Source organism: Pteropus vampyrus, unplaced genomic scaffold (assembly GCF_000151845.1).
Source record: "Pteropus vampyrus isolate Shadow unplaced genomic scaffold, Pvam_2.0 Scaffold35, whole genome shotgun sequence".
Taxonomy (NCBI): domain Eukaryota; kingdom Metazoa; phylum Chordata; class Mammalia; order Chiroptera; family Pteropodidae; genus Pteropus; species Pteropus vampyrus.
Genome location: NW_011888816.1, coordinates 4802735 through 4809857, shown reverse-complemented (window position 1 = coordinate 4809857; position 7123 = coordinate 4802735). Strand labels below are relative to the sequence as shown.

The following is a 7123-nucleotide window of genomic DNA, read 5'->3' as shown; positions in this document are numbered from 1 at the left end:
TCAGAAAGTTTATTTATTAGTGTTACAAGCAAAAATCAGGTTTGTAGAGCTCAGATTTACTGGGAGAAATGACTAAATATTTTTACTTAATGACAGTAAATTAACTGGACATATCGCATTTTTCTTTTATAATGATAAGATGGGCTTTAAAAGTTTGCGTGTGATCTTGTCATCACTCTGAATCTTACCCTTATCCCCTAATTGACTGACAGTATGTAGATCAATCATCATTACCCTTCCTAGGACTATGAGAATGAAGCTCTGTGTATAATGCACTTGAATTAACTACAACCTAAGTAACCAAAACATAAATTAACCAGAATACCTTTTCCTGCTTCGCTTTTAGGAAAAAAAGCAGCAAATGATACCAAGACAAGCTCATAAGAGAGATCTAATCACCAGATGTGTACAGATGAAAATACAGGTATAAATGATTCTCTTATACTCTTTTGGATTTGCATCTAAATTATTGTATAATGATTGCTAGTATTCAGAATATCAACGTAGAAAGCAGAATCAGCAAAAGGCTAACAATCAAACTTTCACTAAGAATTAAACACTTTTAAAAACTATTCCAGATGTTACACAGTATTCTAGGTTTTGAGAGTAGAAATTTGGAAAAAAACACATTTCTATGGATTAGAGGAACCATGACGTCTTGAAACTACCCCATTTCTGAATCCAATAGTGCAAACATCTAGATCTCATTCACGGCTTCTTTTCTTTCAACTTGCTTTGTTAAGTGCTCCGCTAAAATTGTTGGTCCACTAGGTTCTTTGAGTTGACTTGCATGTCCATCTCCCCATCTATTCATTAATCCATTCACTTACCCATTTATCCTCACCTTTTTCTACCTTCTGTTTTGTTCCTATTACAGTTGTAGGATCCATCATTTCAACTTCTCTCATGCAAATTCTCTGGCAAATCCCAAGCCTGGATGTACCTAATTTGTCTTCTTCACGTCTACACCCAGGCTGCCGAGGACAAGTGGAGAAAAACACAAGGGGAGGGATTGATGCCACTACATATTTGTGGTCGGTGACCTCAACGAGGCTGCCAAAACTACCTGGAAGCTTAGTCTCCACATTGCTGCAAAATCTCCTTTAAACTCATTCTGTTTTCAAATATCCAACTCTCTCATTCTCAGCTGATAACCATGTCTCCCACATGAGTGGCAAAATAAAAGCTATCAGATGGGAATGTCATACACCCAACTACTTTCCCCCTTCCAGCAAAGGCCAACCCTTCTACAGGTGCTCTGCCTTCCCTCTCCTCAGGCTTTCCTCAAGACTATGAATTATTTCCTCTTTCTGACTTTATTTTAATCTCTTTCTGTCTATAGACCTTTCCCATCAGCACTTATGCATGCTCTCGTCATAACAAAAAAAAAATGAAGCAACGAACCAACCAGTCGCCCCTCTACCACTCTCAAATCTAACGCCATCCCCCCAAACAACAACAACAACAACAACAACAACAACAACAACAACAGTGGAAACCACATGCGTCTCTAGCTACCGTGGCTCTCCTCCCTTCCTTCTCAAACTTCTGGCCTGAGTTGATCACACGTTCTCTCTCCAAATCCTCAGCCCCCTAGTCCCACCACAAACCCTCTACTCTAATTTCCGTTTCAGCCATTCCATGGAGACGACTCTTGTTAAAGTCAGAAATTATTTCCACACCACTTAAACTAATGTACTCTTCACATGCTTGCAGCACGCCACCTCTCAGAGTCATTCCGCAAAGCTGACCACTCCCTCCATCGAAACACTCCTTCCCTTTGGCTTCCACGGTACCACACGTTCTAGTTTTCCTCTTTCCTCTCTGCCTCTTGCCTTTATTCTTTGCCGATCATCCCTCTTCCGTTTAACCTGTAAATGTGGGCGTGCCCCTAAGGACAGTCGGACTCTCTTCTCATTCTCTGTTCTGCCACCAAGGGAATCACATCCATCCTCATGGCTTCAAATGCTGCCTACACTCCAACAACTTTCAAATGCTATCGCTCGCCCAGACTTCTCCTTTGAACTTTCCGCTTGACATCTCCGTCTAGAGGCCCCTCAGACACCACAACTTGAATGCATCTAAAACTCAACTCATGATTCTGCCTTTCCCTCCAAACCTTTTGCTCCCGTAGATGCTCCCAACACCCACCTAGTTGCTCAAACTACGTAACTTGGAGTCGCCCTTGACTCCTCCTCTTGTTTTTTTGAATAGATGAATCATTTCAATATAACATGGTAAATATAAAGATGGAGGCAGATAAATTACAAAATGGAACAAAGGTAAGAGGGCTTTCATCCAGCTGAAGCAGTCTACCAGTATAACTGCCATTGTGTGACTCAGATGCTGGCCCTGGACTCAAAATTTAGGGAAAAAGGTGGTCAAGAAGCCAGTGCTTATTTCAGTTTGTATCTGGCCTGGTCTCTTTGTTTCCCAAGACTAATGCCCTGGGAGAATCTAGGTCAGTATAGCAGCTCTCACCCTCCACTAGCTATCTCTGGAGCAACAAAGCAGCCCATCAAGCAATCTAGGTTCTCTCCGTTAGCCCCCTGCTATGACTGCAGGCCAAATGAACATTTAGGTTTCTCTATAAGAAAATGAAGATCTGGAAAATAGGTTGCCTTCTCCTTCATCCAGGAAGAATTAACAAGTTTTACCTACATATGAGTACATTCAAAATCCCATCATTTTCATAGAGGAGAAACACAATTCTCATTTCTTACATCACAAACAGATTAAGAAATTTAAATAATTATAAAACTAAGCACACCTTGAACACATATTTTCTACTGAGAGACCACTTTATGTTGGAACCTTAATTCTTAAAATAGCCCTGCTGGGAATTGGACAAAAGCAGCCTGAGTCTGACATAACACCCCAGGGAAGAGAAGCACCTGGAGGGTTTAGATGCCTTCAATTCAATCACAGTTAACACTCATTCACTGAGTGGAGAGCACAGCAGAACTCTGGGGATTCAGACAGAAAGCCTTCCCTCGGAGTTCAAGCTGGGGTCGTAGACATCCAGCCACACTGTTATAGCATAGTATGACATGTCCACCAATAGAAGTATGTAGAAATTACGTAGAGATAGCGCAAAGGAGGGGCGAATCCTTTGACATGATGAGATCTTATAGCTGGGTTCATTAGGATGAGTAGAAGTTCACCATACCAACGTGATGAGGAGAAGACTTTCCAGGAGAAGGGAACAGCATGTGTCAAGGTGCATCTGTTGATCATAGAATGATGTTTCCGACCTATCGCAGCGCAGGGTGGTGGTGGGAGATGAAGGGGAAAGGGAGATTGGAGGAGTCTTGTGTGCCATATTAACAAGAGGCAGGACTTTGCTCTGTAACTGGGGAAAGCCTTGGAAGTTTTGGAGTGGGGGAATGGATTAACGAGGGGACAAACGCATGCCTTTGGTTCCTTTTCCTGGGCCCTTTTGCCCCCTGTCTGCAGAAAATTATGGAATTATTTATCTGCATACAATTCTAGTGTAAATTCATGTCCATAAGCTAAAACAATGTATTGTATAATTTTAGATCTTAACCAAATAAAGAACGTCATGTTATTAAAATCATGTTCAGAAAATTGCATTACTTCTTACGTGTTTATCTGGCTTCACTATGATAAGCAAGGTTTTTACTCCTAAAACATTTGCAAAATATATTGTCTGTGTGCTGGAGACACCAACCTTGGGTCACATGTGTTCCCTTCTCTTAGAATAGCCAGAATCAGGTAGTCGGTTTAATCAAAAAGGACTTTTGCACAAGTCTGTGAGACAGGTGTCTGTGGGCAGTGTGGTCCTTGGGCCACTTTAATTTGTCCTTGTTGTCAGAACAAGACATAGCAGTGAGGGCTTTGCTTTGTTTCCTGAGTGGGTTGTCAACTCCAGTACAATTAGGACCTGTTTGTTTATGCTGTTTATATTTTCACAGCCTCCGCGGGTCAAATCAGTATTAGATTTTGGCAAGATGCTGCTCTCTGGGTAAAAGTCCTCTGATTCAAAATTTATATCTATCTGTATGACGTTTTCCTTACTTGGAACTGGTTTCCCGACAGAAATCTATCGTTCAGCGTTCCTGGTACTAATTTGTAAACATTTTAGTTGCCAAGGACACAAATGGATAAACCAGGACAAATAAAGATATCCTCAGAGACGGCATGTAGTAGTTACCACCGAAGTTCACTTCTTACTGTATTTTTGCTGCTGTGGACTGATCGAGAGGGTGGCCATTGTCATTTACTGTGTACATCTACACTCAGAGGAAAGTATTAGTTCCTGGCCTGAGAGGGAATTAGCAAGGTCTCTAGGGGAGGTGGTGAACGTGGAATGAATTTACTCTGCAGCGATAATGTTTTTCATGGCGGAGGACTTGGGGCTGAGCAGCCTTTGGAAGGATGTGGTAGGTGGCAGAAGTCCAGGCCCGGAGTGGGACCTTGAAACCCTCCGTTTTTATTCCAGAAACGGCTCCTCTACAAAGCATCTGCATGCATTCCTCACTTGCAGGAAGAACTGGGCATCCTTCTGACAGCCTACGGCTCACAGCTGGGGCTGGTTCCTTGAGCTCAGCTCCAGCCCAGTCCCTGTTTGCTGAATGTTCCTACCCCTTCCCCTGCGCCCTCTCCTGCACTCTGATTGGCTGTTTTTCTCCCCTCTCCTTAGTTTACCGCGCCCCGCCTCCCTTTTTGGGCCAATCGGAATGGACTTGAATTGACATTATCTTGTAGTCATTTCCCTTTCCCTTAGTCTTACAGAGTTGAGCATATTTTTATGATTACGGGCTTTTAAAGATTCACTGACTCCATTTGTATGTTATATGTGTTGTATTCTCCTAGCGTTGCTAATTTTTTGACCGTGCTCACGGTCCTTTTGATTTACAGTAGTTTTAATTTTGATGTAGTCAAACACATCAGCTGGAAAGTTAATTACGTCAACATTATTTGTTGACAAATCCACCCTCTCCCACCGGTTCATAGTAACATCTCATCATACACAAGTTCTCTCGTATAATGGATTTGTTTCTGAGTTCCGTTTTCCTCTCCACGGATCATATTTGTCCATTTTTGAGCCCATGCCAACTATTTTAATTATTATCTCTTAGTAAAATGTTTCAATATCTGGTGTAAAAAGTCGTGTTACTCTTTTCAGAATTTCCTTGGTGATTCCTGGTCCTTTGCTCTTTCATCAAAGCAGATCGGCATGTTTCAAAAAAGATCTTCAGTAATTTGAATAAGAAATACATAGAATTTATGAATTAATTTTGGCAAATATTGCATCTTTAGGATATAGATCTTTTTCACCTATAAAAAAAATTCCTTTTATTTATTCACATGTTCTTTCATATTTTCACTGAAGTTTTGGAAAATTTTCTTCATAGGGATTTATATATTCTAATGTTTATTTTATTTCTAGGTATCTCAGAATTCTTGTTGCTATTGAGAATAAATTTTTTCTATACTCCCTCTCTCCCTGGGTATTCTATGTTCCTTTGGCTATAAATCTCATCTATATGTCAAATACGCTTAAATCTCTCTCTCTCTCTGTCTGTCTTTCTCTCTCTCTCTCTCTCCACCCCTCACCCACCTCCATATCTGTCTTTACGTCTATTTTCTGATCCATGTGGCCAATCACTTCCTTTCACAGCAAGTTGGAGGCTCATAAGTTTCTCACACTAAACATGCCTGAGACCGAACTCTCGACTCTTCCCTTCCCCATCCTTAAACCTGTTCCCATCTTAGTAAAATGATTCATCATCTAACCTAATTTCCTTTGGAGAAATCACTTTTATCCTTCTTTCCTGCCTCCATTAATCCGTCTACGTGTCTTGTTCATTGTTGGGCTTCCTGTGTTGCTCATTCTGCACTCTGATCCTTAGCAATTTTGAGGCATATGTCAATGCTTCTAGCACAGACCAGCCTACTGTGTGGCATCATCAACACTTGATCCTCATTAGCATCTCAGATTTAACATGCGTGGCACAAAGTGGTTGCTCCATTAATATTTGTTGAATAAACAAATGTCGAAAACGGGACCCTTACTGCCCACCTCAGTATACTGCTCCATTAGGCACTTGCTCAAGCCATAAGCCTGGCAGTTATCCTTACACTGTTCTTTCCAATGAACCCCACATCCAACTGATCCTCAGGCACTATTAATTTTGCCTCCAAGATCCACCTCTACTGCCACTGCCCAGGGTAAAGTCCCTGTCCTCTCTCACTGGTCTCTTTGCTTCGACTCTTGCCTCTCTCCAGTCTACATTGCCAGAAGCCTGGATTATCTTCAGGGAACATCAATAGGAAGACTCATCTCCTCTAGTCAAGAGTTTTCAGTGCCTTTCTGTTACTCCTATTCTTTCGCTCACTTTCAAGGCCCAGGACCATCTTGCCCACGTCTCACCCTCCAGCCTCATGATGCTCCAACCACATCCCCTTCTCTGGTTTCTTGAGTACATCAAGTCCCAAGGCCTTCTGTCTGGGACTCTCTCCTTCCCTACACATGAATGGCTCCCACATACCCTTTAGATCTCAAATTAACATTTTCTTCTTCAGGAATCCTTCTCTAGCCCCTCAACCTAAGTCTATCTCACTGTTATAGTCTCTCTTGACACCCAGATGCCTAATCACATTTCAATTAGGCATTGTCTACGTTGTTCTTGAGGTGATCTGTTAAAGTCCCCTTCACTGTGCCCTAAGCTCCATGGTGAGTACAGACACCGTCTTCGTCTTGTTCACTGCTGGCATGTAGTACACACTCAATAAGCATTTGAATTAATGGCTAAATGTTACTATTGTATTTGGCTGTAATTACCTTCAGTATTTTCCAGTGTATAATTTTTACACAGGTAGCCTGATGTTACCTGGCCTCCTCTGTCAGTGGGGGCCATTGTGGTCCCTAACTGTCTCAATAGCTCCCACCGACAGTTCCTAGGGCCCTCGCCAGACTGAAATTTAGCCCTAAGATGGCTCCAAGTCTCCAGAGTACCAGTATCTCATGTACTCAAGGCAGGGTCTGAGCGTGTGGCTCTCTCTTGCTGTGGCCACCCTGGCTCCTGTCCCAGATCCCTGCTGAGGGTGCTACTTCTGGAGATGTCTGAGGGGACCTATGAGAATCATGAGCCCTCTT

General features: G+C 42.2%; 1 protein-coding gene across 1 annotated transcript in view; it reads left to right on the top strand.

Moving 5' to 3' along the window:
• The first annotated feature begins 339 nt into the window (after positions 1-339).
• Positions 340-7123, top strand: part of MOBP (myelin-associated oligodendrocyte basic protein) — a 22316-nt gene continuing 15532 nt past the window's right edge. Inside the window, exon 1 of the mRNA XM_011357406.2 lies at positions 340-424. The gene's annotated coding sequence lies outside the window, so the exon portion shown is untranslated. The remainder of the gene's footprint in view (positions 425-7123) is intronic.